Source organism: Zootoca vivipara, chromosome 1 (genome assembly GCF_963506605.1).
Source record: "Zootoca vivipara chromosome 1, rZooViv1.1, whole genome shotgun sequence".
Lineage (NCBI taxonomy): Eukaryota > Metazoa > Chordata > Lepidosauria > Squamata > Lacertidae > Zootoca > Zootoca vivipara.
Window position 1 is genome coordinate 29,060,939 of NC_083276.1, and position 12,604 is coordinate 29,073,542.

A 12,604-nucleotide genomic window follows, 5' to 3' on the forward strand; every position below is an offset into this window, starting at 1 on the left:
CGAGAGAGAGAGAGGGGGGGGGAGGGAGGCATTAAGCCAGCTCATCACAGTGGTAGCAATAGCTTTTAAATTTGCTGGGGGGGGGGGGGGCGCCTTGCAGCCCTTGGCATCATTTCATGCGGTGTGGATTTCAGAGATTCTGTGCTTAGAAGTCGCAGCAACACCATACATTGCAGCTCTAGTCTAGTGCTTTAGTGGCCATGGTTTCCCGCAAAGAATCCTGGGAACTCCAGTTTGTGAAAGGTGCTGACCTCCCAGAGCTATAGTTCCCAGCAGTCATATATAAGCTACGGCTCTCAGGATTCTCCGTGACGGTTTAAGCCGTGTAAGAATGCTTTAAATGCATGTGAGGATGTGACTGAGACCAAGAATAATAGAACTGTAGAGTTGGAAAGGGACCCTGAGGATCATTCCAGTGCAACTCTCTGCAATGCAAGAATGGACAGCTCTCCCAGATCGAAGGAGCACTATACAATTCTACAAGGCTTACTGTATTTATGTATACCTCACCTTTCCTCCAAGCCAAGGTGTTCAAGGTGAAGTACATGGGTTTCTTTTAAACCCTTCAAACAACCCTTTGAGTTGGTTAGACTGAGATAGAGTGATTGGCACAAGGTCACCCAGTGAGCTTTGTGACTGAGTGGGGGGATTTGAACCCGGGTCTCTCGGGTCCTAGACCGACACTCTAACCACTACACCACACTGGCTATATAGGCAGAGGACCACTCTGTGCTGGCATCCTTATTATTGCTAATTAAATTTCTATATCGCCCATCCGAGGATCACAAGGCGGTTTACAACATAAAAACACAAAAATACACAGCATAGTAACAAGCACAGACAGTATGTATGGGGAGGGTATTCCGCAAACATGACAGATGCCGACATTGTAATCCTTTTGGTACCAAGTCAAAACAATTTTGTTTCCTTAGGGCTCATCCAGACTTCCTTTTATGCTGTGTTTCTAGGCACAGGTCCATGCTTTAAAGCTCTGTGCCTGACTGGGGTCCCCCCCCCTCCTACATTTTATCACTGAATTGGAGCAAACAGCAATTGGGTTTCCTGCAGACTGCGGTTTGCTCTGATTCAACAGCGAAACACAGTCCTGATCCCACAGCCTCTTCTTCTAGCTAATGGTTGCACTTCTGATTTGTTCATCTGCGGAACAACTCCCTATTCTTATTTTCCCACCTCCCCTTTTACAGATTCATGCATCTCATGTTAATGCCATGTCAGAACAATGATGCTGTATAAACTGATGCAGTGGTCTCCAATTCTGCAAGGGTTTCTCTCCCTAAGCCTCCTGCCCCCCCCATTAAAAAAACCTTCTGCTTGCAACATAAATGGTTGTGTGTGCATTTTTATTATTATTATTTAAAAAAAACATACCTCTTACATCAGAGGTGGGGAGCTGGAAGTGGAATAAACTTATGAGCTGTGAAAGCCTGTGATTCAGAAAATTCCGCCTGCAATATTCCCCTCAGCTGTTGCCATAGGTAACCAGCCTCTGCAAAACACTATTTACCCTGGAATGCAAGGAGACTTGGAACTCAACAGGGACATTCATTCCAGTTAACCCCTTCCTAGCAAAAAATAAAAACACACCACACTGTGGTTTCAGCAAGAACAAAAGAAACCATTTAAAGCCATCATCTTTTATTGGCCTGGCAGGAGTTCCTGTGTCTTTACCAGTTATGTGACAGACAGAGACTTAACCAGGTGCCCCCTTTTTCAATTCCTGGGAGAATTTTGTTGAATTCTGGTATGCTGTGCAGGCTCAAGAGCCTTGTCCGCCAAAGGATGGCCATCCTAGTCTTACTGTACATTTCATCATACTGCTCCGAATGTCCCCACAAATCTTTGCTGTAGGGTTACCAACTGACCACAAAACAGCTGCCCAGCTGGCTCATCATGAGTTCTTCTACCTTACCTTGCTATGCAGAAAGGAGCAGGTAGACCCTCTCACAGCATGGAGATAAATACAATCACTAATTGCTGCAGATAAATCTGTTGTTAAATAATTAGCTGTAAGGGCAGAATCAAACAGTGGCCACTCTACCTTGTTGTACATGTGCTGTTATAAAAATGAATGTGGTGGAGAATTAGACTCTTGCTGCCCTGATCCTCCATCTATAGCCACACTGTGTCTGCCAATTTGCTATCTTTCCTCTCTTTTTGCTTTTGGCTGTGTGGCCAATACATTGATCTGAGTTGTTGGGTTTTTTTGTTTTTTTTTTTGCACGGGCACTGGGAGTGCTAGATACAGAGAGGTGCTAGTACCCGGAAACTCCAGAGGTGGTCCAATAAATGTAGGTGCCAGTGGTTGAAAATCCAAATCAAACCATCTATGATGCTAAAAACATTCTAAACAGCATCATGATCAACCAATTCTTTTGGCAGTTTGCTGCCCTTTATCAGCATCTCAGAAACTGCTGCCAGAAGGAAGCTGCCCCGCCCTGCCTAATTATAGGGCCGGGCCAGCCTACCTCAGCCCATCAGTTTAAGCTAACTGAGGACAGCCCGTGTGGTGTCAGCATATCAGGCTAGGACCACAGAGACTAAATTTCAAAAACGATAATATTCTTCACTCGATAATTAAGGTCACAGGGTGACCTTGGGAGAGCCACTATCTCTCAACCTGACCTACCTCACAGGCTTGTTGAGAGGATAAATTGCGGCAGTGGAAGAAATCCTATACTTGACGATCCATGCTACCCTGATTCCTTGAAGGAAGGACAGAGTGAAAATGTAATAAATTATTTTATTTTATTTTTTAAAAAAGAAACCTTGAGTAATACTGAACTAAACATCTTTTGAAGTGGTGTGATTTTTAACTAGCAACTGTGTTAACATGCTCATATAAACAAGGTGTACTAGTCCAACACTCTGCAAAAGTGTACAGGCTGTCTCACTTTCAGCTCCAAACTTTTGTGACCAAATTTATTTTCAACACTTCTAGAAAATGCCATGCAGTTCGGCAGGTGGCATCTTCATGATTACCTTCCTCCGGAAGGGGAAGACTTTTCCAGAAACATTTTTCAAAGCCAACATCTGCACATGAGGAGGTGCATATTTGTCCTGTTTACCAGCCCAGGGTCTTTTGCTGCTTTACTTTGCTCGCAGATGCTGGAAACCTTCAAAGAGCTTAGCTTTAATTATTGCTGACTCACCTGGCCAGGTGTGAGTCATTAGCCTGAGGCCCAATTCTTTCGGTCTGACCTTCCCCACCCCCCCCCAGCCACACCTGCAACCCAAGATTCTTGTCTTCATATGAATGCAATTTTTTCATAGGTCTGTTATGCTCCCTGCAAAGGTGCATATTTCACCCACCCTGGCTTGGATCTATTTATCCAGATGGGCGGGGTACAAGTAAATTATTAATTAATTAATTATTTCCCAGTGCTTCGTCTATACCAGTCAATTGTGCATAAGTGGGGGGAAGCCTGTATGAAACATATTAAAATTCACAGCATTTCTAAGCATAAGGACAGGCTTGTCTAAACAAGAATGTTTTTCATAGCTGCCAAGTTTTCCCTTTTCTCGCGAGGAAGCCTATTCAGCATAAGGGAAAATCCCTTAAAATAAGGGATAACTTGGGAGCTATGGTTTTTAGAAGGTGATAAACAAGAATGTTTTTAGAAGGTGATAAACAAGAATGTTTTTAGAAGGTGATATAAGTAAACAATACAGGGAAGGCATCTGCTCGATATCAATAGGCAGGGAGTTCCAAAGTGTAGGTGCTGCCACACTAAGTGACCGAGTTCTTACAAATGCAGAATGGATATTATGTGGCACTTGTAGTAGTGCCAATTCCTCTGATCAAAGTGGTCGAATGGGCACATATGAGGTAAGGTGATCTTGTAGGTAGACTGGTCCCAAGTTATTAAGGGCTTTGCAACATCTTGAACCTGTCCCAGGAGCAGATTGGCAACTAGATTTCAGATCTCTGAGCACAGGTGTCATGACAAGGTCTCATTCCTGTCATCAATCATGTTGCAGCATTCTAATTTTTAATATTCTTTGGAGAGCTTACTGACTTCTTTCACAACGAGTACATAACAAGTAAAGGCCCCTGACCATCAGGTCCAGTCGTGTCCGACTCTGGGGTTGCGGCGCTCATCTCGCTCTATAGGCCGAGGGAGCCGGCGTTTGTCCGCAGATAGCTTCCGGGTCATGTGGCTGTATACCAATTTTCCTCAATCCAATGTTAGAGGATACATATAGATAACACACATATCATCAATACAGGAAAAGATAATGATTTCCAACCAAATTGTTTACTTCATTCATTCAATTGTGCAAGAGTTCTAGGGTTATTACCTTGGAGGTGTTTGTTTTTTTAAGGCCCTAAGGTGCACAATTTAACAATAAATAGGTTCTGGGCATTCAAAATCCAGCCAGGCCAGCCAGAAACCAGTTGGGGGGGAATCCAGTCTGACTGGAAGCCAGGATTGTGCTGCGAGGCTCTGGATGACCAGGAAATGAACCCAAAAGGCAGCCATGGAATTAAGCACCAAGCATGAATGTAATTCCTTGAGCTGAAAGATTGTGATCTGTTCTCCTTCCCTTTGTGCTGTCCTGCCATGCTGCTAAAGAGGTAAAGGGTAGGCATGGGGGAGAAAGAGGATTCAGATCATATTTAAAGGCAAACCTACCTAATTTGCACCTTCCAAATCAACACGAGAACCACAACACAGCCATTCTCTGAAGTTCACACTTAGCCAAATATTGTGATGTGTTTCTCCAGTCAAGCAACATGTACAAAAATGCATATGCTGCATTGCCATGTCCATAAAGAGGCATATATTACTGAAAATAGCTTGCACCATGAACAATTGCTTTGCAAAAACATGCATTTGGTGAGGACTTGCACATAAGCACATGTAGATTGGAAGAAACTTGAATTGAAATGTTGGTGGATTTTCATGAGACTTAAAATAAATAAATCAGAATGATATGGAAATGTGAACTATGGATTAGAAAAATGAGCAACTGAAACTGAGAAACTGACCTCTGGACTACACCAATCCCAGAGGCAACAGGAGGTGCCTAAGCTTCACTAGGGTGCTTACCCCAAGAGTAGGCAACTGCCCCTTTAATTGATCTCCTCTAAGGATGCACGGGTGGCGCTGTGGTCTAAACCACTGAGCCTAGGGCTTGCCAATCGGAAGGTCGGCGGTTCGAATCCCCATGACGGGATCAGCTCCCGTTGTTCGGTCCCAGCAGTTTGAAAGCATGTCAAAGTATAAGTAGATAAATACGGTAGGTATCATTCTGGCAGGAAGGTAAACGGCGTTTCCATGCGCAGCTCTGGTTTCGCCAGAAGCGGCTCAGTCATGCTGGCCACATGACCTGGAAAAAATGTCTGCGGACAAATGTTGGCTCCCTTGGCCAGTAAAGCGAGATGAGCTCCGCAACCCCAGAGTCTTTCGCAACTGGATTTAACTGTCAGGGGTCCCGTACCTTTACCTTTTAAAGGATGTGATGCCTACCTAGGACACACACCTGAAATATTTCAGCCCTCAGTAGGAGTTGTTTGTGTGTGAATATAAGACCATAAGATCCCTGCTGGATCAGACCAAAGCACCTTGTTTTCTACAGTGTCTAACCAGATGTCTATGAGAAGCCCACACAAAGGCAGTAGCCCTCTTCTTTTGCCCTTCCTCAGGAACTGGCATGCTGCCTCTGGCCTTAGAGGGAGGGCCAGTCCAATATATTTCACTCTCTATGACAACAAACAAGATGGCACCCCATCCATAGTCCACATACAGAAGCCAACTGGGTTGCCAGTCGAATCTTTCTTCAACACTGTTGATGGGATAGAAAGTCTCTTGATTGTATTTGTTTTAAATTGTGGTTAACTCTTCAGAAATAAATACAGTTGTTGTGTCCTTGAGCCAGTCACAGTTTCTCAGCCTAACCTCCCTCACAGGATTGTTGTGAGGAACAGAGCCGGGTATTCCACACTGAGCTCCTTGGACGAAAGGCAGGATATAAAATAAAAATAAATAATGGCGGGTTACAAATAATCTTAACAACATCATCTTCCACTACCCCTGAAGGCAGTAGGCTAGTTTAGCGAGCCCACATCAGCTCTGTTCTCAAGGAAAAGGGAATGCCCTGGACCTTAGGAGGAACAGGCCGGTGGCTTTCACTACTGCCCCCAGCATCTATCGTCTGAAGTGGCTGATTTACTTTGCCTAATGGTAGGGCTGGGGCACTGTCTGGAGAACAGGATGCCAGAAAATGTAGGAACAGGATGGGCCTGTTCTTAATTTTTTTTCAGATGGAACAGAGTCCCTTATTTAAATAGGCAAAGAAATCTCATTTATTGAACTAACGTCTATCAACAGTGGGGCATGCAGTAGTTGAAGCTCTGTATAACTCTTCATCAAGCTGATTAAGAGTTCAGTGTAAGCTTGTATATTTCTACTGCAACCACAGATTGGTGCAACAGAAGGATTTATCTTAACCTATTTTACATCTCATTCTCTGCTACCAGCAGAACATAGACTATTGATTAAACAAGACCTTTCAGAATGAATTTTCCTTTAGGTTAACCTGCACGGAGATGTTTTATTTAGTGCACGTGAAACATCCACTGTCAGGCAGGCACAGTTGTGTATGATAAATGCCTCCCACTCCATACAATTCTTAACGCTGCTGTGAAATTAAGACAAATTCTCTTCCTTGTTTGTTACCCTCTCTAGTGGAAACAGACAGGCATTTATTGGGAGATGGGGAGGAGAGGAGAGGAATATTTCTTATAGGTTAGCAAGTTAGCGTGCCAGGGAATTTTCCTATGTGGAACACCATCTGGGTCTACGATGGGCAAAAGTGTCATTCCTCATAAACGGCAAGGGATGGTTTGAGATTTTTTTGCCCGCTTAGAACAAATGGGGAGAGAGTGAGAGCGAGGGAACACATTCTGAAAGAGAAGCCTGAGCAGCCTGGGCTTGGGCACCAAAGGGTTACAGGCTGTTCTGCCACATTCTCTGGAGGCAGGCAAAACCAAGTGTGAGTCTGTGAGGTCAGCATTACCTTCCACTGCCTAGGGCCCCTTGCCTGACAATGCCGACATTCCAGCACATTCCAGCCTTCCACAATAAGAGCCTTCATTGCTCGTATTTCCTGACCCCTCTAGATTAAAGCATGTGAATATATATATACACACACTGCTCGGCACCACAAACGCACATAATACGTTGCACCAGAAATAGACGGATGGGAAACTGTCTGCAGCTGTTGCTGCATAACACTCATTATCTGCGCCAAGCTCATCAGCAGAGGGAAGCATGTGGGGTGAGGGGAGAGAGGAGGCAGCCGCAGGATGTGCAGGCCTGGAGTCCCCGGGATGCACAGCCGGTGGGAGAACTGCCATATTGCGCGGCACCGTTTTCCTGATCCTGAAAGCTGCCTGAAAAGCAAAGGGCATGGAGAGATAATAGAGGAAGCGTGAGGTGTAAATACCACCCCTATTAGAGATACTGCATGTTATCTATCTGTTCAAAGAGGTAACCTTTTAGTTCAGCTATGGAACTCACTCACACGAGGCAAAGATGGCTGTAAAGAGGTATTACAGTCATACCTTGGGTTAAGTACGCTTCAGGTTGAGTACTTTCAAGTTAAGTACCCGGACCCGTCTGGAACGGATTAATCCACTTTCCATCACTTTCAATGGGAAAGTTCGCTTCAGGTTAAGTACGCTTCAGGTTAAGTACGGACTTCCGGAACCAATTAAGTATTTAACCTGAGGTAAAAAGGTAAAGGGACCCCTGACCATTAGGTCTAGTTGTGACCGACTCTGGGGTTGCGCGCTCATCTCGCATTATTGGACGAGGGAGCCGGCGTATAGCTTCCAGGTCATGTGGCCAGCATGACAAAGCCACTTCTGGCGAACCAGAGCAGCACACGGAAATGCCATTTACCTTCCCGCTGTAGCGGTTCCTATTTATCTACTTGCATTTTGACATGCTTTCAAACTGCTAGGTTGGCAGGAGCTGGGACCAAGCAACGGGAGCTCACCCCGTCACAGGGATTCGAACCGCCGACCTTCTAATCGGCAAGCCTTAGGCTCAGTGGTTTAACCACAGCGCCACCTGGGTCCCTACCACTGTATAAAAGTTCATACAGAAAGCTATCAATGGCTACAAACCATGATAGCTATGCTGTGCCTCCCTGGCCAGAGGCAGTTAATGCTTCTGAGTACCAGTTGATGGAAACCTCAGGAATGGAAGACTCGTCTTGTGCTCAGATCCCGCTTACCTGTTTCCCGCAGGTATTTGGTTGGCCAGTGTGAGAACAGGATGCTGGACTAGATGGGCCATTGGCCCAATCCAACAGGCTCTTCTTATGTTCTTAGTAATGTCTTTAAATGAAATGTTTAAAAAAGAATATATCTATGCAAATGGTGCTCTTATAAATTTGGCTCACTTCCTCACTAAAACAGGAGTGGAAAAGTGGATCCAGAGGTGGCCAACTGTTTGTGCACCCACCTATCAATCAATGTCAGGTGATGTCAGGTGATTTAAATGTCAAGGAAGAACTGGAAGTCCTCTCTAATAGGCTTTCCCTCAGAGCGTTCTGGACACTGTCGTTTACCCCTCACAGTTACAGTTTCCAGCAACCCTTCACAAACTACAGCGCCCAGAATTCTTTGGAGGGAGAAAATTGAAGGCTCTGAATATGCCTTCAAAGGTATGAGGGGTATACAGTCTTGGATAATTCAAACCATGGTCCCAAAGAGAGAGTCTTCCTTTGCAGTTCAATCCAGGGCTGCAAAGTTGATGAATGTTATTATGCCCATATTAAAGACTCTGGTTGGATGGACTGAAATGTGCAAAACAACAACAACTTGCTTAAATCTTCCAAGAAAGTTCATTGCAGTGCAGGATTTAAACTCGGGTATTTATGTTATTATTTAATATCTTCAAGTTTAGTATGCCCTGCCTTTAGCTTGTATGTATTATGATTTTTCTTCTGTTCACCTGTCTTTGTGGTTCTATAATAATTTGAAAACTAATAAAGTAAACAAAAATCTCTTGGGCTTACCCCCAGGTAATTTTTTTCTTATGAGTGCCATCTCTATCTCTTAGCCAGGATTAGACACAGTCGAGGAGGATAGGTCTATCAGCTACTATAAGCCATGATGGCTAAAAATAAAATAACTATATTCACAGGCAGTAAACCTTTGACATTCACTTCTCTGTGACAAACAACAGAGAAGAGTTCTCTCCATCATGCCCTTCTTATAAGGCTCTGACCGACTGCTGCTGGAAAGACTTTTGCTTTACTATATGCACCTCTGTCTGATCGAGCAGCACTGTTCTTATACTCTCAGATTAAGAGAAGGAAGCAGACAGAACCCATCAGTGCGCCCTAGATAGCATTGATTTGTTTCAAAAGCCTGGGCTTTATAATTCTGGTGGCAAACTGAGGCCACACATTGTTTGGGGCTGATGAATCGCAGATATGGCACATGTTATAAATAGGCCATCTCTGCACATTGCCTCTTCAAGGTGTAGATTGATGTTGATGTTGAGTTTCTTCAGGGAGAAGGTATCAGATGGATGACACAACCTTGATGGCAGAAAGTGAGGAGGAATTAAAGAACCTTTTAATGAGGGTGAAAGAGGAGAGCGCAAAATATGGTCTGAAGCTCAACATCAAAAAAACCAAGATCATGGCCACTGGTCCCATCACCTCCTGGCAAATAGAAGGGGAAGAAATGGAGGCAGTGAGAGATTTTACTTTCTTGGGCTCCTTGATCACTGCAGATGGTGACAGCAGTCATGAAATTAAAAGACGCCTGCTTCTTGGGAGAAAAGCAATGACAAACCTAGACAGCATCTTAAAAAGCAGAGACATCACCTTGCCGACAAAGGTCCGTATAGTTAAAGCTATGGTTTTCCCAGTAGTGATGTATGGAAGTGAGAGCTGGACCATAAAGAAGGCTGATCGCCGAAGAATTGATGCTTTTGAATTATGGTGCTGGAGGAGACTCTTGAGAGTCCCATGGACTGCTAGAAGATCAAACCTATCCATTCTTAAGGAAATCAGCCCTGAGTGCTCCCTGGAAGGACAGATCGTGAAGCTGAGGCTCCAATACTTTGGCCACCTCATGAGAAGAGAAGAATCCTTGGAAAAGACCCTGATGTTGGGAAAGATTGAGGGCACTAGGAGAAGGGGACGACAGAGGACAAGATGGTTGGACAGTGTTCTCGAAGCTACGAACATGAGTTTGACCAAACTACGGGAGGCAGTGGAAGACAGGAGTGCCTGGCGTGCTATGGTCCATGGGGTCACGAAGAGTCGGACACGACTAAACGACTAAACAACAACAATCAGATGGATGAAGTTCAGGGAAAAATTTGTTGTGGTCCTCTCATCTCACTCAGGGGCATAAAGGTGAGGACCAATAGGCAGGGGCAGCATCCTCTGGGCCTTAGAACAGACTGGATAGGCTTCAGACTTGTGGGGTCTACTTGGGTTTCCCCCCACTAAGAACCATGAAGTCTACCAATCAGGGCCAGGTGCAAAGCAGTGACTCAGCAAGACGGACTTATGCTAAACATGGAGGATCAGGGTGTTTCTTGGCTCAGCCCAGGCTCACAAGTCCTTTCACACAAAAGTCCTGTCCTGATTTCCCCCCAAGCATTCCTTTTTCAGCAACCTAATTTAGGAGGGAAATGCTTACTGGTTGTTGCTCATATTGGACAATTAGGAGCCCCAGGCCCTTGCCAATCTATTTCAAATCATCCAAATATCTATTGACAGATATTGAACTACCTTCTGCTCACTGTCCTATAGTGAGGTCTGGCCCGTTTCTCTGTGCCCTAGAATGACGTCCCAGAATCCTTTAACAGTTGACCTGAAGGAAGGTATTGCCAGGAAGTCAACAGATTAAAGCTTCATTGAAGGTAGGAATTTTGAAAACCACTGCTACCATAGGGGATGCTTTAAAAAATAACAACAAAATATGACCAACTAAGTTTTAATTTTGGTATGAGCTTTCATGTGCATGCACACTTCATCTGATGAAGTGTGCATGCACACGAAAGCTCATACCAAAATTAAAACTTAGTTGGTCTTTAAGGTGCTACTGAAGGAATTTTTTTATTTTGTTTCGACTCAGACCAACACGGCTACCTACCTGTAACTAGAACAAAATATGACTTATGGCCATACAGTTGGACTTTTCCCCACAATGTGCTCTTCATACATTCTTCTTTCTCTCTCTCCCCTTCTCTTTTCAGCTTGTGTTGTTGAAGTCTTTGATCTCCTGAATTCCTGTGGGCAGCTCTGGCTTGAGCAGTCTACCCTTCATATGGCCCCTGACCAAAAGATCTCAAAGCTTGGAAAGCAACAGAGAGGGGGAAGGCCAGGCAGAACAAAAATAACCTTCCTGTAAAAACAGCTGTGTCTCCCTCCTGCCCACCCCAAGGCACACAAGGGGCCATGTGGACAAGTTTAGAAGGTAAAACTCTAATTGGGTGCTGGGAGGAGTGAGGCCAAAAGTTTAATGTAGGATAAAAATGCAAACCCCTTAAATCTCTTAGTGTTAGGCTTTAACCTTGCCTTGACTCTGCAGAGATAGCACTAAGGAAGGATGAGCTTGTATTAGAAACAGAATTCTCTCTCTCTCTCTCTCTCTCTCTCTCTCTCTCTCTCTCTCTCTCTCTCTCTCTCTCTCTCTCTCTCTCTCTCTCTCTCTCTCTCTCTCTCCAGCCCTTCTAAGCTTCCTAGCACCATTACTACAACTTACCAATGTAGAGTCAATATTCCATATTGATTTCTCAGCCTGTTAAGGGTTGGGCACTCGTTTTCCCCACTACTCCATTAATGTAAGTGTAACTGGAGCACTGGTGTGGCTCTAGAATGATCTGAGCATGCATGCTTTCTTTACTGTGTATTTAATGTGGGCACTTGGTCGCAGGTAATTCTGTGTTAAATCAGATTTACGGCTGCACTATATCCTACCGTATGCTGCTTTTCAGCTGCTGCCACTCAAGGAAAGGCCTGAGCTGGCATAGCACAGCAGTGGAAGTACCATCCGGTGCCATCTAGCTGCCTCTTGCTTGCCAAAAGGGATGATCCAGGACCACTTCATTGGCTATTTAAACACCACACAGCGTGTTGTCAACAATAGCCCTCTTTTTGTGCCGGGGAGCCAGCAGACCAGCCTAAAATTCTGTGTTTGGTTTCTGATAATAAGGAAGAATAAAAATAGAATTTGAGGGTCCTGAGATCCCATCTGTTGCATGAATCATTAATTAAGACCCAGCATGGTGCAGTGGTTAAAAATGTGAAGAGCAGGATTGGAAAGAGCTAGGTTTGAATCTTCCACATACTTGTGGAAGCTCCTCCTTCCACATACTTACTAGGAAGCTCCTCCTGTGGCACGAGATTATTTGGAGGGTAAAAAGCCTGGAGAGGCATGTAAATGGTCCTGAACAGCTTGGAGAAAAGGGCAGGAGAAAAATGCAGTCAACAGTAATAATCAATCAATGTACAAATCCAGCCTCTGTGCTTTTAATAAATTGACATGGCTTCCTAGGAGCTTTCTGTTGCCATTTTCTATTGTTTTAAATAGAGTTTAAAAGAA